Consider the following 26,720-nt stretch of genomic DNA (forward strand, 5'->3'; position numbering starts at 1 on the left):
TTTATGCAATGTATGTATGCATATTTAATTGTATATAAATGGCAACACGTTAGTAGAGTTATATAGCAAGACTAAGCAATTAATTTTTCAGTAACTAATTGTTATGAGCCATTTTGTGAAGCTACTTCCCACTCTGCTCCAGATAGCAGTTTAAAGGCTCTGTTCTTTACGATTAAAACAAACTGCAAACTGTGGATTGCAAAAGATTATGAATGAACACAGTAGTGTCTAGCTATGTATACTTCAAAGACATGCTGCTGCGGTCCAACTTGCTGTTTGATTCCAAATATTACCCATAATAAATATCAACAGTATTTCACCACTAACATCATGTATATAGTAAATACTATCTGAAACCAAAAGCAATCATTAAGAATATTTCTTGTGCTGAAGAAGGAAAAATTCAAGCATCTAATAAATACAGTTTACCTTCAGCTATATCCAACACTCAAAAGGAAATCTATTAAGCTATTGTAGGTAATGAAACACTGCATTTTAATTTGGTCTTGCTCCCTACTCCCCCCTCTTTCAGGTAGTGAGATTTCTATTGCCTCATATTCCAGTGCTGAAAACTCGGGGTGTTATCAAAGGACTTGCAATTTATATGCCAGAAAGTGCAAATTCAGATTCTTGGTGTGTGTATGGAAACCCCCCAAGAACCTCAACTGTGTTACAAAACTGAAAGGGAGAGCATCACTAGGGGAACGTGGAAGCAAGATGAGCAGAGTTTGAAGAAAGCAAGGACAGCCACCCTCCTGCTCCTATTAGCTGCTCAACAGCAAACCTGATATGCATTTAAATGGGTAGGGAAAAACAGGCAAAACTGAACAGAAAACTAATAGCAAGCCTGAATAAAAGTTGGGGCTTTTGGTTTAATTCTTACACTTCCTCTGAAACATTGAAATGACAGAAGCTTTACGATATCCCTACTCCTTCTAGCCCTTACATATGAATTTAAGATTGGCAGTACAACGGCAATCAGTGCACAGTTTACAATACAGAATGTATCTGGGAGTGATTTTGAGACCAAATTTTCTAATATAAAATTAAACAATCACATGCCCAGGTTCTAATATAATCCTTTGCATTATTACCTATAGCAAGATTATTTTATCCCTTTTGTTAACTATTTTTGCTTTAATATAATAAAAGCTGCAATGCAATAAATATTGACAGACTGTCTTCCCTTAATGCCTCTTTACCTAAAAGTTCTATAACCTTCTCAATCATCTGGTATATCCATTATTTAACAAGAAAAAAATGTGTGGCTATCAAAGATTCTGTCTTCCCAGAGCTGATAAACAATTCCTAGTATCACCAACAATTTTGATTTTTTTTAAAAACACAAAATTCCCCTCCATATTAATAAACTGAATCGTGTTTCTTTACGAAAGTTAATACGTATCAAAACCAGGAAGAATAACTCAACAAGTATAAAGCTACCAGACTCTGTTCATGGAAGTTTGGGTGGGTTTTGGGTGGCTATTTTGAGGTTGGTTTTTTTTGGTTTCCCCCCCCCCCAAAAAAAGTAAAAATATCAAGCGTAATTTCAACATGACAACTCATAATAGTACATAATTTAAGAACCCTAAATTTGCACTCCCAGGCTAGAAGCAGGGGACTGCTTGGGTTAAAAAAAAAAATAACAAAAAACCAAAAAACCAAACCCACACACCACATCAAAAAGCCGAAATGACCTTCCTCTCATCAAATCAACAGTTCAAATCTGGATTTGGATCCAAAAGTCAGATTTGACTAGTATTTATATGTTTTACACTGCTTTTAGATGTATCACTGAAAACTATAGAAACACTTGATGTAAAAAAAAAACCAAATAAACAAACAAAACCCAACCTAAAAACCTTTATTTTCATCAGCTGCAATGCTCAGCATAGTAACAGACTATACAGCATTTTTCAGCTTCCTTCATTAATGTACTGAAACCTTTTCATTAAAGAACAATCTTTTCTACAGGCTTATTTCTGACAGAAGTAAAAGCTTTTTGTGGCATCAGGGAACACTGCAGTGAGAAATTTACTTCTATATTCTGAGAAGGAACAGAGCTATAGTCGTACTAGAGCTGTAACTTGCTCCAAGTACCCTTTTCAGTACATTGCCATGTGTATTCCCCTCAGTGAATTTTGCAAAAAGAGTAGCAACAGTTATGACCCTGTGTGACAGCAGCACTGGCAGAGCACAGAAATACTTGGGGAATAAGCTTCCTTCATAAAGCAAGCAACCTGCTTGGCAGATCTCTAACGCAGGTGAACAACTTCTTACCCTTAGTATCACAGATGCTATGGTGAATGTAACTGCTCTAACCAGATTAAGAATAATTCTATATTCAATATGATCAAATTGCAAAGCAATTCCTGACACTGAGATGAACTATGAACAGCAAGATAGAAAGAATAAAATACAACCCTCTTAACCTTCTGTGTAACGTCTCTAAAACTGCAAGACTAAAGAGGAACCTGACAAAGGCTGGACTGAAAAGGATATGTTCCCTGACACTTTCACAGGCAAGATGTGGAAGGACTGAGAAGAGGAGGCAGCAGATGCATTCTGGAGAATGTATTTATCCTCCCGCTACCACTGAATTACGAGATCAATATTTACATCAGTTTCTGGCAACACGCACCTAAAAGCTCGCTCTCTGATAAATGAGAACGAGCTCCTCCTCCTTCCAGAGCAAATGACTAGAGAGACTTACTTTCTTTTGACAACCACTTTGACTACGTGAGAACAACTTTCTGTTCCAGAGCATGCTGCTCCACCTCCAAACAACAGTAGTAGTACTAGTAGTAGTATACAAGGTATATAAGCCTGGGCCTGTAGAAGAGCACTTGAACAGCAGCATTTGTAGTTAAGAAAGCAATTCTTAAAATATGCCATAAAATCAGAAATCAAAGAAGTGACTCTTGCAAATGAAAGCAAAGGCTTTTCAGTTTTCACACAAATAATAATGGTTTGACCGTGATAAAAATTTCTCACTACCACACTTGACAGCAAGAGTGATGAGTGATTTACCAAGGGTACAAGTCTCGAGGAAAGACTTGAAAAATATTTGCCGTAACTCCTTTCAAATTCCCTCCCATGATAAGTCAGAAAGAAAACAAAGCCCCTCTGTAATCCTATTTGACTTTTCACAAGTAAATCACAGGGGAAAAAAAAAAAGTACATCACAGAAAAACAGAAAACTAAAAAACACTTACACCATTTCATTTGCCACCACACCCCCAAAAAATCTTTCTTCAGGTTAGTCACCAAAATGTAGAAGCTTGAGCTGAAAGTTTCAGGAATGCTGCCGTTTCCAAATACTCATTCTTATATAAGGAGTTTAACCAACCACACTGCCTGTTTTTCAAGAAAACCGCCATTACATAGGTAGAAACCCTTTATTACTCCCCAAATAGAGTTAAAAAACACAGTAAAAGTAGCATGCTACTTTCCTGGTCAACAAGCATCAATTAAATTAACAATGAAGAAGCAACTGTTGGCATCAAGGGGGTGGAAAATTTTCATAATAATTGGTATATATTAGGTCTGGCTCTTTTGAGCTTTATCAGTATAGTGCGCACAGCCTGCATCTCATTCTCATGAGCCAATAACTCCAGAAGATCAGTCTTAAGCAGTGATCTACCAGTATTTTAAAAATCAGCAACCAGTGACAGGAAGACAAAAGGAGATACCAAATGCTGAAGGCCTCTTTCAACCCTGTAGTTGCACGCAATAAAAGTTGACAAGTTATCAAAGTACAAATAAATCTGAAAATACAGCAACATGATTTGTGAAAATCACATTAAAAACAAAGTAACTTGAGGACACTAAAATGATCAGCTGCAGTGATAGATTAAGACAAGAATTGCTCTGCCTTCTCATAAAATCTACTTAGAAGTTAACTGGAACAGGAATATTAACTCAGAGAAAACACCTATAAATAGAAGGTGGTTAATCATTCAAATATCTATTCCCATGACAATACACTAAAGATTCTAACTTTTCAATCTTTTAATATGATGCTTTAAAAGTACTTTAGCTGCTGCACTACAGTCTGCTTCTACCTACTTTTTATGAATAATTTTTTTTTTTTAATACAATAAAGGAGATTTTCTTTCAACAAAAGCATTTTCAGATACTAGACAAAGTGAGGTTGTGCATCAGCTGGGATGATTAAAGGTGGCCACTTAAATGAGGCCACTTAAAAATACATTTACCTCTTCTCCATCCTAATATAAAGCACATAAAACCTATTTGCTATTCATTTCAACTACCGTAGCTGCTACAAAGTATTTTTCAATTAAGTATTTGCATATATCCTAAAGTAGCATCTCACATACTTTAAGGTCCATGACAGTTGACATTATGTATGTTCAAGGACATAAACACATGAAAAGTTTACTAAGCAAAGACACCAAAGAAAGAAAAAGTAACCACCTCATCCCCAATGCACAGATGAAAACATACCATGATAACCAAACTTTAAGCTCAAACAGCAGCCGTGTGACACACTTGAAAACGGAATCTAATTATTACAAAACCTTAGCCAGTGCTTTACCCAAAGTATTTCTCACTCAAACAAATTAATGTTGAAGCTTTCAGGTTAAACAAAATAAAGGAAAAAATACAGAGAGAGAAGTTCTTTATTTAAAAAGTGGACATAGATAGGGACTCTTCTCATTTTGTGGTGAATAGCAAATCAAAGTGGGTTGTAATCCAGTGTATTTGCAGTGACAGAAATTATGAAAGCACCCAATATGCGCATTCAATTTCAAAAAATACAGACCTGCTGCAAATCTTGATGAAACTACTACAAATGCAGATGAAAAATTACGATGAGAAGACTTGATTGTGGTCTTAACATTACTTCTAACTTTTTAAGTTACGTCCTCACATTCTTGCAAATCTTGTTTTCACTGAAGAATTCACAGTTCCTATTAAATAACCTTTTGTTTTTATGCAGTACTTTTCTGCTATTCTTAATCACTGTAGCTCTTCATACACAAGATTTATTTACAGCACCCAAAAGAAGTAGACAGACTGACATATAAAAATAAACAATTTTTATGTACTTGGGTTAGCTGAACTCTAAGAACTTAGGCAGAATCACACTGAGCATTAAAAAAATGGTACCTTAACACTTAAAGCAACAATTCAGTAAAGAAAAATGCTTTTATTATTACTCAGGTAAAACATAAAGTTAGATCATTATGTTGAACTCACTAAAATTTTCAACATAGCTAGAGATCACCTAATTCAAGTGTAAATATACATTTTTAATAAAAAATTATGACTTCCTTATATCACTACCACTAGTAGTAGACATATAACAGTACTTCCAAAGTGTTGGGGAAATAAAACTGGCCTAGGATGAAGACTCACCATATTCCATACAGTTTAATGCACATCTTACTAGTGGTATCTCTTTATCTTTAAATAACATTTCAAATTTTGCAATAGCTGATACATAGTGTGCAATAGTTTGTAATCATAATAAAGTTAGTATTTAAAAAAAGTCAGTTATGTAGATGGATGCAGATTATCAGTATATTAGAAAGTATTTTTTTATTTTTAATAAAATATAAAAGGACTACTGTCAAAAGCATTGTGTCTGTCTTATGTGGATATTAAAAAGAAGCTGAACAATATCACCCTGCTGAGAACAGATCATCAGTCCCTCCTCATTTTTATTAACAACAGAAAATCTTTTTTTGCTAGCAAGAGTTTTGTGCCAAAAATTAACATACCATTTGCTGCTGACAATCTGCCAGACTAATAATGCTTTTCTTCACACAAGAGGTTTCAGAAACTACTACTCACTTTCCAGTCAGCATTTATCACAGATTCCCAAATGCAGTCCTCCCACGAAAAGAAAAACAAGACAGCTCTTCTCCACACACAGACACACACCTCTTCACACTTAAATTATTACTACGAGTAAACAATTTAAAATACTTCAGCAGACGCAGACAAGCGTTCTTCACTTCCTGATGTTATGGCTCAATCCTAATGTCATGGTGCACATAAGACTCCCATGAAACTTCCATTCAAACCTGGCATAAGAAAACTGAAAGAATAAAATCATAGAATCTTTCAGGTTGGAAAAGACCCTTAAGATCATCAAGTCCAACCATAAACCTAACACTGCCAAATCCACCACTAAACCGTGTCCCTAAACATCACGTCTACAGGACTTACATTCTACTGTGTCTCATTGACATTCGACCATTTCATATGCCTATATGGACTGCAGACACATATATGCACCATCTCTGTTTTACTGCTGTCTGTATACCAAGTACTAACTCTTCTTCACCTAGAGGATCCCTGGTTACAACTCGGACAACCCTCCTTAAATATCTTCACTGGCATCTTGAATTGCATCCTTAGCAGGGCATATACATAACTATATAGTAAATTCCGAGGTCCTCCTCTGTATCAGCTGAAACAAAAGGAAGACACTCGGCATTAAAGGCTAGAAATACAAATACTCCAAGCCCACATGATTTTCAGAACGCCACACACAACGGAGAATCCCAAAGGCCTTGCCTCCCTTAGCAGCAACCATTTAAGTCCAAAAGGGATCTGGGGGAAAAAAAAAAAAAAAAAAAGAAAGAAAGAAAAGAAACCAGCAACATCCCAACACCAGCAGAGAACAAACAATATTGCCAGCCACCTTCAAGCATTGAAACATATAGGATCCAAAAGCAGGCCTCTCGGTATCACGATTTCTACCACACCAACCCCCACGTCTCCCTGGTACACCTCTAGTCCCAGACTGCTGAGCCCTTACTATAGCAGTCCGCTCGTTTCCTAGCCTGGACCTCATCTGTGACTACTGGTTTCCTCCCCTCCCACAGCTGTCAAGAGAGTCCTATCTTCTGCAGATTTCGTTTTACAGAATATCATACTTTGTAAAGCATAAATTTCTAAAACACATCCTCAGGACAGGACCTCACAGGGCACTGTAAGGAACACTAGCCTATGCCTCCAAGAACCAGCAGTCTAGAAAGACAAGACGCTTAACAGAGTGAACACTCGCCCATGGTTAACACACAGGTTCTTAATTTCTTTGGGGGTTGGGAGGGAAATAATATGGGATCGGGGGAGAAGGAATAAGCCAAGAGTAGTAAATTTAATAACAGACTACAAGAAGAAGAAGAAAGAAAGAAAAAAAAAGTAAAAAACCAGAAATACTGAAAGGTGGATGAAGTGAAAAAAAGTACAGGCGTAACGACCAAAGTGCTTTTCAAAACCAGAGGAAGGAATTTGAAGCATGAAGTCAATCAGGAAGGGGATACAGTGCCCAATAAAATTTTAAAATAACATTTTATGTGCTTCTTTCTGCCACATCAACTTTGCACTTAGCTTTGAGTTTCTACTGACAACATTTACCTTTGTTTACCTGGTTCTCCTCTGTGCGTATGTGTGTCTGTACCCGTGTGTGTATATACAAATCACAGGCTAACTCACGGCCTTCTGGAGAACACAACGCTAAATAGCAGTATGCACATCACCGACAGAAAACCATCATACTGCAGTACTTGAAAGCAGTCTTATTTGGGGTTATTTGTAGTGACACAAATGTAATCCATTTTTAAAATCAGGTATGTTTTATATTCTTCTGTTATTAACATTCTATACTCATGAACATCAAATTGTTAACTGAAAATAACATAGCACATTTCAAAATACCACCTTTCATTCTTAGAAAACATAATGACGCAACAGTATCAAAATCCATCTCTCAAGCACCTTATTTACAAAAGATAAAAAAGGCATTGCTTAACAGATAGCTACCACAAGAACTTCAAGCACTACAAATGTTACGAGTAATTCTATTTTCTAGAGTTTTTTTACAATATTCTCCAAACCCTCTACCTACTCTGATTTTTAAACTGCTTCTAGTACACTGTAGCTGTGTACAAGTGTACCTTCCACATTAATTCTGTCACAAAACCACTTGACAACAGGACTGTGAGCCTCTTAAGATGTCAGGTCAACCCTACAGAACACCGGCTATTGCGCATTCCACACAAAAGCTTTCATAAACAACTGACTATTCTTATGCTTATTTTTTAAATATTTCATTGCTTTATTAAAGATACCTTCTGTGCATTCAGACAACGAAGGACTTTCAGAAACACTGAAAATTAGCAAATGCTTCATAACAATACTGTATCATAAAACCAAAGCCACACTAAGATTGTTATTCTTATTAACTGACAACACAAGCCACAAACACTCCCATGACTTCCACAGAATTATTTATCTACCTCTACTATCCAAACAAGCTATTGCACACATGCTGCCAGCTGATGCAAACTCAAAAGTGATGTCATCTAAATAATCTTTGAATCCTCGCACAGTCTTTTTTTTAATCCAGTGGATATGTGGTGCCTGGGGGCAAGGGGAGGACAGGAATGACCCAAAGCAAAAGCAAACAGTGCAAGCTCCTAAATGACTCCACATCACTTAAAAACGTTCATCGGTTCCAAATTAATGCATGAACAAAAGCTTCTGCTTTCTGCTACAAGAAATCCAGGAACAAAAGCCTCAGAAGAACATTGTGAAAAGAAGTTTAGACTCTTCAGTCAAAACCTTTGGTAGTCCCCGAAAGTGAACTTCAAAACATAGTAATGAGAATACACTGATTACTTGGGTCTCATTAAAAGAAATTAGAAATCACCAGGTTGTCACCTCCTCCCCTCTTACAAGTAAACTCATGCAAAGAAGAAAGATATCATCACATACAGGCACAAAAACCCACAACGCAGATTTTTTTTTTTTTTTTTTTTTTCCATTACAGGTCATACCTTTCCCATTCAGTCATCACAGTTTCTGGAGCGGGGAAAGTGTATTTACACAGCTATTTCATGTGCAATATTCACAATCCCTCATGATCTCTTAGAAGCACTTCATTTTTAGAGGCAGATCTATCCCATCAGGTCAACTCCCTCCACCCCTGCCTCAAGGAACTATACCTCATTTGTTCAAATTTTCTGTTAAAAAAAAAAAGTAAGTAAAAAAAACTGGGGATCATTTATCAACATGGGAAGTAAAACTGTTCAGCATCACAGCAACACGTAGTTAAGTTACACAAGCATAAAACTAGACACTGATATTTCTGATGGAGTTTCTTTAAGACATTTTGATGCAGAATGCACAAAGCTATTCTAAAAATCAGAATAACTATTGCAAACAATAGCAAGATATTCTGGAAACAGAAGAGCACCCTTTACAATTCAGTTTCGTAGTGAAAAGTTAATGCAACACTACTTATCAAAAATACGTAAGTTTGACAATTTTGAAAGACACAAAAGTAAGCTATGAGTAGTAATTTTATATTAAGTATATTTTGCATCAAAATTATAGTATTCATAATTCTTATGGTCTTTTTAAAGTAAATACAAAAAATATTTCTACATATGTAGATTTAGTTCCAAAGACAGAAAATTACTCCTGAGTTCAATTAATTTACAATTTTATGTCAAGAAGTATCTAAGGTAAGAAATTGAGAAATGGAAGTTCTCACAGCTGCTCGCCCCCCCTTTTTCTTTTTTTCCCCTTTTAATGCAACTGGAAAATATCTGGGACATTTTCCCCCCCCCATGATCAACAGCCAAAGCTATGAAGTGGAAGCAGCAAAGATGGTACCTGAGGACAGTCTAGGTCCTCTATTTGCATACAACCAAATTTATGAAATGCCGTATTCTGTAGCACGCTAGCAATTAAACTTTGGCTACCTAAAACTGCCAAAACCAAACCAAACAAACAATGTGGATGCCCCCCCAAATTATCAGTGGGAGACAGTATAATTGCTCCAACCCTACTTCTCAAAGGAAGCTTTTTCTGACACATCAGTGTCACTATTTGTTTCTCTAGTCTTCTGAAGCCAGTACGTAAATTCAATTATTTTGGTAGCTACATATCCACAAGCATTTGCACATAAGGGCCTCACTCTGCAACTCTAATATATGTACATGGAACTACATTCCTGAATTTATTTCCACCAAAGGTTGAGATATAAAGATTTACCCATGTAAATTTGACAGATTGTAAAACAGATTGGTCAATGTTGCACATAAACTAACTGGTACTTCAGGCATTACACAAATACATGTAACTTTAACCTTGCAGAATCTCTGATCTGTTTTTTCACAGAACCACCACTTTGTTACCTGCTGTTAATTCTGGACTATAAGTACACACCTTACCAACCCAAAGCAAAACCACCTGCTTACAAGTTACTACTCTTATTTCTAAAAATTAATTTTAAAAAGCTGTTAAATTTCTAATGCAAGATGATTTTTGGCATGAGATCTGATTTATTTACCGAAAAAGAACACACTGAAACTTTCACATGGTGAGTAATTGTGAGGACTAACAGCACTGACACAAAACACGGTGTCACTCAGACACTGATTTTTTTTAGCTGTCTGCAATTCGAGTCCTCATATTCTGAGGCAAATGAACTGAGATTTGCGATGTAGTACCTAACACCATGTGTGTCAATGCTCCAAGGGTATCAGTTTGAGTACAAACACACATTTACTAAAAAAACCCAAACAAGCAAGCTTTTCTGCATAACTGTGTACATGATGCTTATTTCAGACTTTTCTCTCCTGGACTGCTTTCACAGAAACTTGCAGTTGTGAAAAAGGGTAAACTTTGTAACTTGACACTCTGCTGCTACCAAGTGTGGCAAGTCACAAAGCCCACCTCAAACCGAAGCAGCCCCACGGACTTTGCATAAAATACAGTGCCACATTCCACAGCCCAACAACCCACATATTTATTTTCAGGCAAGTTAACTGGTAGCAACTTCTAGAGAACCAAGAGGAAAGCTTCCATGTGTATCTTTAGATCTATGAAAACGCACTTAAGCTCCTTGAACTCTGTGCCTCTAGTCACTGAGACACAATACCAGCTTTTGAGCTAAACAGCCAGAACACCAGCATGCATTTCCACCCAACTTCTAAATAATAACAGTTAGTATTTTTCCTGCACCCTCCTCATATATATAGCATTCTCACAGCTTGTATTTTTATTGGATTTTGTTTTTAAACCTCACATTTGCAAAATAGAGCATATTGCAGACTTATGCAAACTTCAAAAAACAAGTGTGCAACATTTCACAAGCCTATTGACTCGACTTCCAAGAAAGGGAAAGAAGTAGCAAAGTACTGAAATCCGGGAGAAGAGGCAGGATACATTCTCTCTTTATTATATCACAAGAATCAAAGATAATTTTTTTTTTTAAGAAGGCTTTCCTACACTAGAATTTGGAGCTCTGCCAAAAGTCTATAGACAATCGGAGAACTAGCAAATTTGTGACATCAGATATTCCAAGGAAGTGAAACCTGACTTAACGGAAATGATTTTTATTTAGGAAAAACAGACACTTAAATAGACATTTAAAAAAAAAAAATTTAAGACCAGGTATGGAGGAAGTTCCTCTGTAAAAAAATTTTTAAAAAGCATTTAATTACAGGCTGGAACCCCACCCAAACATGTTTCCAAGTCAATCTGCAACAGAACATTCTTGATATTACCAATATCTTGAACATTCTTTTAAAAAAGGCCAAAAGAACAGTGCCCATAGAATTTTTGTTCAATAATCCTTTTCTTTCTCTCACTCTTCTGAAAAGCACTGCTTGCTGGCATGAAATTTCCGAAGCCTGGAAAATCATCATCAGTCTGAACTGAAGCTTCTAGATCAAAGTTTCCAAGTGAAATGGTGATTGATTCCCCAGCCATCTTAATGCATTCCACTAGACTTTGCCACCCTTTGACAAGTATATGGATATTCGATATTTCTTTATCTGCAATTTTCCTAAAAGCAAGTGTATTATAAAGTTTCGTTTCACCTTTTAATTCATCTTTGAAGACCTACAGTTGCGGGAGTCTCTAGGTAATACTGCAAACCACAGGCCGATGAAATTTCTATGACATCCTTCACGTATTCATGTAACTTTGAACCCTAAACTATGGTCCTGAAAAGAAAAACAATGTGTTACTGGGGTTTCTAGTAATGCCCAGTTTCAAGAACTTCCTAAGCCTGAATAAAGTTCAGTATCGACAGTATAACAGCAGCGTTGACTTGGAAAGTACGTAACATTTACTTCAGCTGCAGTTGTCAATTCCAAATGAACAAAACTCATCGACGTATCTGGTGTCAAGAAAAGCCTGTAAATGCAGAAAGTTCTGGCAAAAAAAAAAACCCTAAGCTTTCTTGATTTTGGAAGGTATCCAGCATCAGTCTGTAAGCACACATGCGTTGGAGCTAGACAAACCAGCGATTCTGGCATGAAAGGTTTCCATTTGCCTTTCAGGAACTCTTTGGGACTAATGAAGATTTATTCCCTCCTTACAGAAAAACAGGTCCTCATCTGTGGAAGAGTTTAGCTATCTGTTAAGAAAGCATACGACGACAGCACACTGCCAAAGCGATCATCCTGCCTGCTACCCACTCTGGGCTGCACAGAGAATGAGCATCTGACTGGAAATGCATTTCATAAACGCTGCTTTTCCATACAAATTCCTGTGGTTCAGAAGGAAAACTGTGCTCAGAAACTTAGCTGAAAACAGCCAGGAACATCGAATAATCTAAACGTCACTTAAAAATCACATAGCAATCACTAAGAGTTCCCAGCTAGAGAAAGAAAACAATATGTAAAAAAAAAAAAAAGCCACTAGGCTTAAAGCAAAGACCCAGCTCGTCCGGCGAAACCTCACAGAGGAAAAGGCGCTGAACACCCAGGGACCCCAAGCCTCTTCCAAGCGCCGCTCTGAGCCCCCGAGGCTGGGGAGGGGCCGCACAGGCTCCGCCGCCTGCCACCCCGCTGCCCAGCGGCCCCGCGGCACGAGGGAGGCCCGCACCGGAGCTGTAACGAGGGGACGCCGCCCGCGCCCGACCTGCGGGAGCCGAGAGGCCGCGCCGGAGCCCGAGCAAGCGCGGCGGCGCAGCAAGCCCCGGGCCGGTTGCACAACGACCCGCCGTCTCGAGGGCGCAGGATGCGCGCGAGCCACTTGTTGCGGCGGCCGTTACCGCCGCACGCTCTTGCGCAACGCCGGCTCGCGGCACGGCAGCGCACAAAGGCTCCCGCCCGCTCCACCGAGACGGCCGGAGACCGGCGCCGGGCCGCCGCCGCCGCCCGCCCCGGGCCCCTCGCCGCTGACGAACGGCCGCAGCCCGCCGAAACCTTCCGCCGCGCCGGGGAGAGGGCAGAGCCTCCCGCTCGGTTGAGCAACTACCGTGTCGCAACGAGCGGCGGCCGAGAAGTGCCCTCTTCCTGTGGAGCTCGGCACCGCGGGGCGGGGAGGGACCGAAACAAGCCGGCGGTGGCGGCCGAAAGGAAGCCTCCCCGCACCCCCCCCCCCCCCCACCGCCACGCAGACCTGCCCGCCCGCCGGTGCCCCGCCGGCCCGGTCCGTCCCGTCCCGCCGCGTCCCGTTCCCCTCAGAGGGCGGCGCGCACCCCGCGGCACAGCCGGCCCGGGCCGCCCAAAACTCCCGGGCCGCCCGCCCGCCCGCGCACACCCACCTGCCCGGGCAGCAGCAGCCGCCGCCGGCTCCTGCGCCGCCCCCCAGCCAGCGCGGCAGCGCTGGCACTAGCGGGGAGGCTGCTCCCTCACGCCGCCACCGGCAACGGCCGCGCCGCGCGCTGCTCCGTCCTCCGCTGGCACGGAGGGGGTGCCGGGCGTTACCTAGGCAATAGCTTCGCCCTCGGGTCCCGCCCCGCCCCCTTTGGCGCGGGCCGCCAACCCGGCCGCAGCTTTCAGTATCAACCCGCGGGCGGCGGCCAATCGCGCGGCGGGTCCCCGCCCCTTCTGGGCGCTCCGGGCCCATTTTCCCGTGAGGGCCGGAGTTGGCCGCGGGGCGGCGGCGAGGCGACCCCGCGGCCCTGCCCCGGGCAGCGGCTGGGACCAGCCGCCGCGCCTCGCCTCGCCTCTGGTCGGCGCCGGCCGGTGCAGCGGGGCTGGTGGCTGGTGGCGAGGGGAGCCGCCTGCCCGCCGCGGGCCACGCCGGACGGGTGTCCCGTCCCGTCGCGGGCCGGGCCGGGCCGGGCCGGGGCTCAGCTGCGAGGCCCGGGCCGCGGAGCCCCTCGCGAAAACCCCGTTTAGCGAGCTACGGCAGGGCTCACCAGCCTCCGCTGCCTCCCAGCCCCGCTTGTTTAGGACTAGTTCCGTTTCCCCCCACTTGTTTGGCACTCCCCGAGCGCGTTTCTCGTTCGCAGTCGCGAGCACCGCAGGCGCTCCGGGAAGCTGCGGCTGCGGCTGCTGCTGCGCACGGCGTACCCAGACCCGAACACCTCTTCCCGCGGCCAGGCTTAGAAGTTAGGGCCGTGTTTCAGACGGGTGAACGAGGCAGTCGTCTGTGTTCACACGGACAAGGGTTCATCAAAGAGCAGCCTTCCTCAAGTGGCTTTTGGAAATCGGCAGGGAAGACCTCATTATAGCAGCTTATTGCCTTGCCAATGATTTCCGTGATACATCCTCATTTTAAGAGTCTCGGCGCTAAGCTGTCAGGAATAATTGCACTGAAACTAGTACGTATAAAAGATAGGTGGTTTTCTAAGGCTTAAAAGAAGCAGTCAAAGAAAAGCAAGGTAGAATGTAACCAGTACTGAATCAACTTACTTCTGCGTGCAGCTAGCCCCATCCCCACCCACTGAAATCAGCAGTAACATTCCTACTGCCTTTAATGAAAATAGGGCAAGACATAGCAGATTCTTGTCCGCATTCAAAGAGTATGATCACATTATGCATATTTTAACATCCCTATGCTAATAATCATGCTGTATTATTAGTCTTGTCTATTTTCCTCTGTTCATTTTTCCAGTTATTCCAGTTTTGAAAACAGAAAGATGGATGGATTTACTTCCTCATCAACTTCACTTACCAATTCTCAAGGCACTAAAAATTCATTAAATTTGGATTAGAAAACATCTAGGGGATGTTTAGTTGTTTGTTCCAAACAAACAAACCAACCACAATATGGATTGACTGGAAATTTATGGGAAGGACAATGATCGCCCCGCTTATTTCAGCAAATGGGATTTTTGCAGGAACAGTGAGCATGCAATGCAACATCAAGGCAAATCTCAGTGGAAGGGCAGAAGCTAATGAGAAATCTCGCCTACCACGTGTCAGTCGCCTTCACAGCCCGTCTGCCGTGTGTATCAATGAATAGTTCCCCTTCCTGCTTTTAACCAGTTCTTTTAAGGCCGCTCAGTACTACAGGCATTGTTTCTGAACGTCATGCTGCTTCTTCATACCGCAGGAATGTGGTAACTTCACTTGACTTCCCTTCTTCCTGAAAAAAAAAAAAGCCAATAGATTTCAAATGAAAGTAACTGGTTTATCAGGCAAGTGTACAGATCGTACAAAGACAGTAACATCTCTATGGATCGTGTCCTATATAATGTTTAGTTCAGCCCACTGAGCCACTTGTCTTTTTTTGTTTAAAGTTTACATTGCTACTGAAATATATTTCTGAAAAGTGAAGTATTAATGAAATCCAGTAGTGCAAAAAGCCCCTTTTCAAACCATTCTAATATTTGTGGTTTTGACATTAAATATTCCAGAGAGTCTTGGCCTTGATATTCAAACCTTGGCTCGCTACTTGGCCTCACTGATGACAAGCGGTTTTGTGCCTGGAAAGGCTAGACAATGTTTTTTAGAAAAGAGCTATTTCTTCTGGATCTTGCAACATTAGGTGGTTGTTCTGCAGGATCCAGTGCAGTCTTTGTAAAGCAAAGTCAACTATGATGCGAGTGATTTACTAGACTGAGCAGAGGGCTACAATCCAGAAACTTCAAGATCTGTTTACTGCGCTGCCATCTTTCCAATTGAATAATGATGCCTTGAAGTGTCTGTCATGCATAAAGCCCCAAGCACTTAAAAATTGTCTTGTATAGGCAATTTCTGCTATATCTATGAATAGACTTCAATGAAATCTGCCCACACAAGAGTTTTTCTGTAGGGTTATAATTCCTGACTTCAAATTTCCTTTCCCTTTTGAGTTTTAATGCCTCCAAATACAACATCAGTATTTAGCAGTGGGAGTAAAGAGATCTCAATCAGTAGTTACCAACGTATTTCAGATTATAGTTGATCAACTTGCACAATATTCATGTTCTTGTCACACATGGAGTTGTTATGGACAGCGTGTGCAATATGGATAAGGCACTTGTCTTGAAACGTCTTAAAGAAACGTTTTTATACCCTATGCAGCAGTGAAAAAAAAAAGGACTTTAAATATAATTTTAATTTTCAATTTCTTTATCTTTAGATTCTGTTCCCAACCCTCTTCACAAAACAACAAATGTTCTATTATCCCCCCCCCCCCAGGCTATTGTTACATGTGTTCTCAGTATAACAAAAGGGTTTTGTCTAAAAAGGCTGTATCTGACTCATGTCTTTGCATGTGAAACAGCTGTACACCTAGTGCACATTCTTGGTCACTTGAAAATGTGTCATTTTCAGCATTCTGGGTTTACATTATTTTAGCCCTGTGTCACTGCAGTGATCAGAAGAAAGGAACTAATGCACAAGTTTTCTGCATATCTGCAGACATCACAGAACTGTGGCAGCAGACCCAGACAGACGGAGAAAGAAAATGCAAGTGGAAATGCCACATGAAGGATGTTTGGCCTAAAGTAGAAAAAGCTGGTCTGAAAGAAATTCAAGTTAGTAAATCTAAAGGACAAAGATCCAGAACACAGCTGAATACTGGGCAGGAGATGCTTAGAAATTGTTTATTACAAAACTTAAATGCTCATAGCAACTTGCTAGTGTCTGATACTGTGATACAATGGCAACATCTACAAGCCAAATCAGCTTTGGGTAGTTAATGCACAGGAATGTTTCATGGTGAATATAGAGTAACATGAGAATCTCTCACGGAGTAATTATTTTCTTAAAATAAAAAGTTATATTCAAAACTGTGTGAGCAATGGTAGAGAGAATAATGGTCACTCTGCACTGCATGGTCATTCCTTTGTCAGCATGCTGCCTACTGTCATCCAAATAAAAGGCTTTAGAACATCTCGTGTATGAAAAAATAACATGACAGTCTCCTAAGCAGTCACTAGAGGAAAGCCAGTTTGGATTATAACATTCAAAAAATAGCTTATCTGGAATTAACAAAACTTTCATCTTCCATTTTAAGTCCCTCCTTCATCTATACTAGAAAAAAAAATGTCCCCTGTTGTCTAAGGTAGTAGGTTGTTAGCTTTTGGGGGACAGAATCTCTCATTAGTCACTGAAATTTAAGAGGTGTTAATAAGCAAGCCGATAATTTTGGCGTGACTATTTCAAGCCATGTATTTAGCAAAAAATAAAATCACAAGAATCAGGTTTAACTGTCAGAGCCTGTATTTAATCTCCTAAAAAGGAAATACTGAGAGATTCCCAAGGAATTTCATATGTTAAAAGTATGTTTACTAAGTCTATACATGATTTCATGCACTAGGTTAAAGTACTACAACACATAAATGATACGATAGAGAAGATATGGTATGCAGATAGCATGATCCTGTAACAGTCTCAGCTGATAAATAAAAGCTGGCCAGCTGGACTGGGCCTTCCCCATCTCTGCAGATGTTAGACCAATCTGTGAAACCAAAGCTGCCCATTGCTATTAGGGCCTCTCAGGGTGCACTGATAAAGTGCTAATGGCACGGTGAAAAACTCAACGTAACATGCTAGCTCAATTTTGTAAGTATAACATTCCCTCAAAGGTGTTCTGTACAGTACGTTGGTCTCTTTCCTGTGCTTGTATCAGTGTGCATGTCTATAATAAGCTTCTCTTTGTTTCTCAAACTGACTCCGGTGAAGGGGGAGGCAGCAGCAAATAATGGACTGAGTGACTGCAAATGCAGATGTCAGACAAAACAGATGCTGAATTTGGCTAATGAAGCTACAGCCTGCAGCAAGAGCAAGCACCTTTTAACAGTGCTTTGCTAAACCAAGTTATTTAACATGTGTAAAATTCAGTGCAAAAGTTCTCTGTAGAACTTATAGCATACATACGGGAGCCAGAGAGAGCCAGAGCCAAACTGCTCTGTTACCTACAGCAGCACCTCAGCCAGCCAGCAGCACTGATACCCAAATATTCAGCATCCTGGCACTTCATTGTTCTGTTCCCCCTACTGAATTTGGTGCCTGAGGCCTCTCATTTTAAAATTTTAAGCCTAACTTAAATGATGTAAAGCCATTTGAAATAGAGGGCCTCCTCCTCAACCTCCCTGACCTCTGTAACACACCAGAAGTACCAGCATGACACCTGATTCATCCGTCAGGGCAGACAGAGCCCTGCTGTGAATGAGTGGGGTCAGCTCCTTCCCCTTTTCCCCGCTCAGGCAAGCTCCGTGAGCTGGCATGCAGCAGCAGGTCCAAGCTAGAGAGAGGCCTTAACCCACCAAAGCTCTCCTGGAGCACTGGCTTTGCTTGTGATCCCACACAGCCCAACTGCTTCTCTCAGGCTCCCTAAATCTGGGCCATGGACTTGGGGAATTGGAAAGGAGAGTCCCTCTGTACTGAGGCTGCAAGTGTGCCAGTAAGAGTTGGGAGCTGAACCCTCCTACCCTACCCTGTAAACCCACACCTAGAAGGCACATCGTCATATTGCTTCCAAATCACGGAAACTCCGTGATCAGGAGCTCTTAGGCAGATACTTTTAAATAGTGACATTCTTGATCAATTTATGCCAGTTCTATTGTAATAAAGCAGCATTTTTTTTATATCACTTATCTGTAGAGAAACTGACTGAAAGTACTTAGTTGTCACTAATTTTATACTATAGCAAATGTACACGTAGTTGCTTATTTTCTGCACCTGCTCACGACAAACAGAGGTTTCTGGGTATGGCCACACTTTACAAGACAGCTTGTTCATGAGGTATATGGACATCCATTTTATATCAGCCAGTGAAGATCAAAAAATTGCTCAGAATTAGGAAGAGTAAGGTCTTTACAAAGATCAACAGCATCGTGAAGTGGCCATCTGACTTTGTTGCTATGTTCTCTCTTTATATATAAATATATCTACATAGTTTTTCATTTTTCCAGTTTCCTAACAGATTTTGCAAAAATAGTTCCATTCATCAATACAAAATAACTTCTTTTATCAAGAGCATCTTGAATAGCTAGTATCTAATAGAACCAGGACTTCTGTCCACATGTAACCTCACACACCACACAGGCAAGTCTCCTACCCGCTATTATCTCCTCTGCCCACTTCATGGGCTTGACCTCATACCCAGTATTAACATATTTTTGTAATAAAAAGCAGCACTTGGAATGTTAGAATTGCCAGTTTTTAGATGAGGCACTGAGTTCCCTTGTGTTATTTCTGCTGACTTTTCTAATCAAATATAAAGATCCCATGACACATTTTGACAAAAAGTAGGGCACAGCCAGCTTATTTATTCTTTTACTAAAAATAGACTTCAATGTCCAGCAGGTTGTAATGTGTTAGATAGCACTTCAAGTGTAATAGCTGCTGTACCTGCCTCGATACAGCTATATTACCAGTTCATCTTTGCAATATGCTAATTATGAAAGTCAAACATTAGGCTTCACAATTACTTTAGTAGTTCTATTTTGCTAAAATGCTTACTAGGATTAGACTGTCCAGCAATTGAAAAGGCAATAAAATACCTTCTCATCCTTACAGGAGGAGTTTCTGACACCCTTCCAAGCACAGCACAGCATGATTTACATCTCTAGGGTTAATGGTATATTGCTATTCTCAGCCAGAGGCAAAGACTAGGAAAAGATTCATTACGGGAACTGGAACATAAATGGTTTAAAGAAACCCATATCTCTCCCACCTTCTTTACGTATTTATTTTCTAGCTGGTCTTTTTGTTAAGGCTATTCTGGTAACAGAACAGATGTAACAACTGTGAAAATGAATAAGGATCACAAATACTATTGAGTCTATCACACTTTCTAATGACTATGGATATGAAATATGCTGTATTATTTTTGAATGTGGCCTTGCAGAAGAGTTTCAACTGATGTTTTGTCAAGTTTGCTTAGGAGAAGCTCATTGTCCAGTCACAACGGTGTAAGTCAGGGTTAGCAAGACTTCATTTTGTGTAGAACTGCCATAAGACAGAAAACACAAGAGTCTTTAGCCCCTAAATTACACCAATGTAGTTACCCTTTGAGTCAAATATATTTACTGACCTGCAGTACACAGTGAATGTCACTTCTGAATTTGGTCATATGCCATTTGAGAACCACGAAAGACTTGCTCAAAACCAAATCTTTCTTTATCTTGCACAAGTTATATGCCATGTGCAAACCAAAGAAAGAGATAAAAGCAAGTGTGATATATTAGTGCTACCATAAAACACAGGTACTGCATTAACATTTCACTAGCCCATGGAAAAACATGATCACTTCAACCTCCTTGATTATTACACACTACTAGAAAGCTAGTACATCTGTATCTATCTATACCTACATATCAGGGCAAAATGAAAAAGTTTATGTGAAATTTTAAAAATCAGTAAGCACTAGAAAAATAACAAATACTACATGCAACATCATTTCTCTACAAATATAAGTTCTTAGCTACAAATGGATTATTACTTTGAATCCCTATTTAAAATCTCAGATTTGAACTTCTTCCCTCTGGTGAATGTTACAATTTTAATACTACTTATGAGTTTCTATTTTTAAAAGGACTATCAAAAATATATATATCTAGCAGATAGGCACTCACAAGGCATTTATAGATTTCTTATTAAGGATGTTTCAAGTGTCTAGAAACCTCTCTAATACTAATTCATGAGCATCTACTCATATCAATGTTTATTTTGCTATAAAACTGTTCTTCTACGCTAAGATCAGTGCAAACAGAGTCACAAGACACACTGAAATCAGTAAGAAGCAAGCATATTCAGTGCTCTGCTGGAACAAACAGGAACACTTTCATCTCACAGTTCTATTAATCTAACTTCCCGTGATCAGGAGCCATGAGTCCCACCCTCAGAAAAACCAGCACTCTGACACATTTCAGAACAGCACCCACAAAGTGTTATTAACAGGCACTGCACAACCAACGCAGGAGAGATTCTGGGAATACTCCTAAAATGCCAGTACATGTTTTGAAGCAATACTCTGCACAACCTTTTGTTGCTAGACAATCCAGTCATCCCAAATCAGGAAGAGTCATGTTATTTCTAGGAATTACATTTTAGACAGTTTCTTCGAGCTACATATGCATCATCTTTATTTTCAGTCCTCAATAGCTAACATTACTAAATCTGGCTAGATGCCATCAAAAAAAAAAAAAAAAGACTCTGTGGCATAAGAGGAAAAGTGTATTATTATTACTTTCAAAACTAACAAATTAAGCCTGCCTTACTATTTTGGAAACTCCAGGCTTTGTGCTAAATGGCTTTTTACAACAATGTTTCCAGGTATTGATTAACCAAATCAAAATATCTGTGTGTTTCCCCCACTCTGGCAATCTATCACAACAAGTCTGAAAGCTTCATTTATATGACTCATACGCCTTTAGATTAAGCAACTATGCAAATGATGCCAAGTCTCTATTTATCACAGCTTTGTCAGCAAAACAAATCATTCAGCAGGTGAATCATGAAATTACTGTCTGTGTGGATGCTACGTAAACACAGAGGGAAGCAGAGAGATGCCAGCTTAAAACTTCACGCTTCCCAATCTATTTCTCCTTCCCATCTCCTTCGCTGTATCACCATGACATTGCTAATATGAGCAGACAAACTCTTCTTGCCTTTTTCCCAACATGCAGCCCATTTGGCTGCAGTTCAGAAAGTCCTTTAGACACATCAGGAAAACTGACGCACATGTTTAAGCGGTTTGCTCAGGAGAGAGCGCTTGCTGCGTACGCCTTTTGAGAGGGAAAGCGGGGTTTCATTTCCAGTATGAGAAGCGCATCCATGTAAATGGCTCCACCACTTCCTGCTTGGAAGGGGCTCATGGGGGCTTTTGTTGCAATTCTGCTCTACAGTGAAGAAAGACTGACAGGGTGTCACTGCTCGGAGAAGGACTAGCCATCTGGACAAGGTTAGGTCACCTTTACAAGAGAACACATTCCAGCAGTTCATAAAAATGTGGCTGAAGAGCATTTTTTTTATTCCCGGAACACACCTCATTGCCAAAGAAGGTAGCTATGCTCAGGAAAATATTCCATGGGGAGCAAACAAATTCTTCTGCAAAGCCATTCCTCCCTGCTCCACCCCAGCTGACATTACACAAGTTGAATTATGCATGTCAAGGTATTAAGTAACATGTAAACACTTCCAGTAAACGTTTCTGCTGCAGGCCTTGGCTTAACTGGTGTTGCTTCCCTCTGTGATAATGGAAAAACAACTTCCTCAGTTCTTCTGCACCTAAAGCTTAATATTAATGAAGCATTTCCTACCAATCACTGACTGGAATCTTCCTCCTCCCCTGCCTCCCAATATAGATTTTAAAACCCCTGAAAACTTACCTAATGAAGCCTTACTCAGAGATGTCCTTCTCTGAACGTCTCTGATTGGCCTTATAGCCTATGCAATGGGGTAACTTGATGTCCCAACAATATTAGTTCTGGTAATACATTTAAGGACAAATGACAAATTCCAAACAGAAACAAGTTGGGTCCTTCTTATATCACCAAGGATGTTCTATATGAACTCCTGGCTTCCCATCATGAATTGTCCAACAATATTTCCCCCCTTCCCAATTTTGAAATTATGTATTTTCACATATTTTTTCCCAAGGGTGTGAGAGCACAGTGTTGGGAAGCCACAGTCCTTTTTCAGTCTGGTAGAGGAAATCCCCTTGGAATTTAGTATTGCTTTAGGCATGCACACTGTTTGCACAGCATATGCCAGTAATTCCTTTTCCTTCACTGTCTGTGATACTCCACAACAGGGGCAAATGCAGTTCTGAGCCAACTAACCAAAAGGGGACATGCTTAAAAGCTAAAACATCACTGGGATGAAGATGGGCTCTCGAATCACCTCCACGAGACTGAGAACCATTAGTCCCAAAGGAGGACTGCCCAAGGAAATTTCTGGGATTTTCCACTGGAATTTGTACTTTCCCAAAGGGTTTTCTGTATGATAGACTGACCTAGGGTCAAGTATCTGAGGAACTCCCAGGAAACAATACCAAATTCCACTCTGAAAAGTGCTTGGGCAAAAACTTTGAACAGAGCTGTTAAGTAGTAAGGTAAAGTCATGCATTTTCTGTAAATTTTCCCAAGTATAAATTACTTCTTTTAATGCCTGTTAGCTGCACGGGGCTGAGAGTTGTGGGACAAGTTGGATTGTTCTCCTTTGCATAACTGAATCGTTTTCCTGGCAATTAAACTTGCAGCCCAGCTGAGGACATGACACCAGCAGCGCTAAACATTACTTAGAAACAAGGGTCTCACTGATCCTGGGGGAAAAAAAAAAAAAAAAAAAAAAAAAAAAATCTTTCTCAGTACACAAAGATGCTTGGAAAGAAAAAGCTCAACTGATCTTCCAAGCTGAACATACGGCAAACTAACACTGGGTTTTCATGTGGTTTTGATAGGAGTTCATAAGCAATGGTGCACATGGAGTCTTCTGGCATAACAAGACATAAGAACATCCAAAGAACAGGAGATTAATAACCTGTTTTGATGTTTAATGATCGTTTGGTTCCAACACAACTTTTTGGAAGACTGTCTTAAAGTGAAATCAGTTTCCCTGGGCTTCATTATTGATCTGCAACAAGACTGCTCCCAGAGACAAACTGCAACTAGTAAGAAACGTGCTCCTGTTTGGGCAATATATGGAAAGCAGAAATACCAGAGAACAACCTCCTCCAAGCCCTCTCTTTCCCCCTGCTTACAGCAGCAGCCTGTTTTGCCTCATCTCCCACATTTGGATAAGTAGTAATGGGTTAGCGGTAGTGAGTATCACAGCTCCCAACCCCAAGGCCACCAGCTCTTAGTAGGCTTCCCACCTCTGTATGATAACTGCAGCACCGGTATCACTGACTGTTCAAAGAAAATAAAGCGTAGGGAAACAGAAATTGGGGCCACCATGGCAAAATCAGATCACAATAACATGAAAACTATCGTGCACACCTCAGTAACTGATGTGGGCCTATTTTTATGTCTGGGCTGATCAGGACAGGCACAAAGCAAAAACCATGCCAGAATGAGCCTATCCTGCTCAGAAAACTGTTTCCAGCAGTGCAGCAATGAGTTAATGATTGCATTACAGCTATCACAGGAATGCCAGTGCTCAGTAAAGAGTGTTTTGAAGAAAGGTTTTTGAATGCTACTTCCCTGCTGCTTTTAGTTCCCCCCTCAGAAGAGGAACTATTAGAAAGACCAAACCATCCGCAAACACCTTTGGAGATAGCTTTGGCTAGCCACTGCTGCTTTCCTAAGAAAGAGTAACTCACTGCATTCTTTGTTCTTCTTTATACTGTGAAATAGCCTTTTTTTTGTGTGTGTGTGTGTGTGTGAAAGACTAATAAAACTACTGATTTCCAGACTTCCAAGAACATTACTGCCAGGGCTAAGTGGACTCTCAGAAAGTCTAGTGCCTTCTAGACTATTCAGGAAATTATATTCAACTGAAAAGCTGATTATTTTTCAGTCAGGGCACTGAGGGCACCAAAGCTCAGGTATAAACTCCCTATACAGGGAGAAATGTGATGACAGCAAAAAAAATGCATTTGCACTCTCCTTTTCCCTCTCCACCCACCACCATCAGCAAACAAGAAGCATGAGCCCCAGCTCTTGCCCAAAGACATCTCTACAGGGCCCCAGGGAAGAGGCAGGTGTCTGCTACAGCCTCGGCACCAGCAGGAGGATGCGTTAGTGCAGACAGAGAGAAGAGGGGCTTTCCTGAGGGGGCTTATAGGTGTGTACATTGCACACACGTACAGATGTATGCAATCCACACCTCCCTGCAACTTCACAGCAATGTGACCTTCCATCTTTGAATACATGCAAGAAATGACAGACCTCTTCTGCCTGACATCCACCATAATCTTTTTATAAAGCAGTGTCTGGCAGGACCACAGCAGCCCCTGTGCAGCCTCAGAGCCTCCTAGCCCTCTTTGCACGAGTCCTGTACACCACATCCCACCAGGGAGCTGGGAGCAGACTCATTATCCGGCAGATAACGATGACTCCAGAAGGCCAAGACTGGGTGGTAATGAGAGGCCATACACATTTGCCATATGGAAATGTTTACATACGTGTCTACCCATAGATCTGTATCCTTACTACTGTACGCTAACTCACAGAGCTTCGAGCAGAGGACTTTGGCAAGCCTATTTCAGCTGCACTGATCCATATCTTAAACTACAGCGAGCTGCTAAAGCAAAGCAGTGATGTAATGCCGTTAAACAAGAGCACACTGCCTTTAACTATCCCACACAAATCCAACAGCATTTCTAATGCCACCATACAACTGGTACAAACACAGAATCATTTAAACTGAAACTTCAAACACATCCTTACCTTGTCATTAAACTATATTTAAAATTTCTTTTGCCAAGCACAACTTCCAGGTAGGGTCAATCAATTGTAGTGTGGACTAGAGGGGTGTTTCACAACAGCAAAGTATCAAGTATCAGCTCTCATCCACCTTAAAAATGCCATCTTTATTCTCAAGCACCATAAACAACAAATGGATCCAATACCTAGAATGGCCACAATATAAAAAAAGAAATCTTCTCCACACTGTAGTGAAAAAAAAGTCTCTATTTGTGAAATACCACCTGTAAACTTAAAAACCACCCTATGCCAATTCCTTCATAAAACATATCCAAAATAACCTATTAAAACACTATAATTTAACATTAATGCTTTCCTTTAATAATTTAACTTAAAAATGTGTACCTAACCTTTAAATCTTGACTCTAATGCTAAATATTCCTTTGAGAAAAAGTCTTGAGTAAAGTATTAGAGAGATGCATACCTTATCTCTTCTAATCTTTGTCACATCTCAAACTACCATTTTTTCACAGATATATGTTAAAAAGAAACACACATAAATATGGAAAATGAGGTCCCGTTACAGGATGTCAGGTCTTCTATCAAAGAATATGCCATTACACTTTGTGGCTTAATCATTTTACACTAACCTAAGAATTGATGATGCTCAGCTAAATTATCATTTACCATAAACATACCTTGAAAAACTGAGCAAGATTTTCTTTTGTTATTTTCTCTCCTTCCCCTACACTGCCAGCTGAGGGAATAGAAATGCAGTTCCATAGTGGCTTGGCCATATGAACTCTATTAAAAACCTGATTATTTCAAGTTGTTAAAGATCAGGTGATAACCTCCCTCAAAAGATGAAAAAATATGAACAGACCCTAATTAGTATCTGATAAAGAAGTTGGGCTGTTGCACTGTGTAACCCCTGAATTAGAATAATAATGCAGGGAGACTCAACAAAAGATGCTTTGTGTTTCTCATTACAGCAACTCCTCCAGGGGCCTGCCCCTTCCAGCACTGTAAGCATGCTGAATACTGTAAAAGCGAAATACTGTTCTTCCACGCCCTGCTAAGATATACCTGAAAGGTGCTTTTCTAGTGTAGTTTAAAAGGACAAACCAGTCCCATGCTAAACATCTTACCTGAAACAAAGCATTTTGAAATAAATCCTTCTGGGCAAACTCTGAATAATCACACCTCCACTAAGATAACTCTTAACATAACATTCAAGCACACATAT

At 40.6% G+C, this 26,720-nt stretch overlaps 1 protein-coding gene across 6 annotated transcripts in view; it reads right to left on the bottom strand.

Annotated features, from left to right (window-relative positions):
* The window catches only part of PIK3CB (phosphatidylinositol-4,5-bisphosphate 3-kinase catalytic subunit beta), a 118,153-nt gene that overhangs the window by 73,430 nt on the left and 18,003 nt on the right, over positions 1-26,720 (bottom strand). For 3 of the 6 annotated variants that reach the window (XM_052803543.1, XM_052803544.1, XM_052803542.1), the window contains exon 2: positions 15,146-15,318. The gene's annotated coding sequence lies outside the window, so the exon portion shown is untranslated. Of the gene's footprint in view, positions 1-13,546; positions 13,677-15,145; positions 15,319-26,720 lie in introns of those variants that run through there. The other 3 variants (XM_052803547.1, XM_052803539.1, XM_052803541.1) reach the window with 1 other exon arrangement.

The sequence above is a fragment of the Harpia harpyja genome, chromosome 12, assembly GCF_026419915.1.
Source record: "Harpia harpyja isolate bHarHar1 chromosome 12, bHarHar1 primary haplotype, whole genome shotgun sequence".
In the NCBI taxonomy this organism is placed as follows: domain Eukaryota; kingdom Metazoa; phylum Chordata; class Aves; order Accipitriformes; family Accipitridae; genus Harpia; species Harpia harpyja.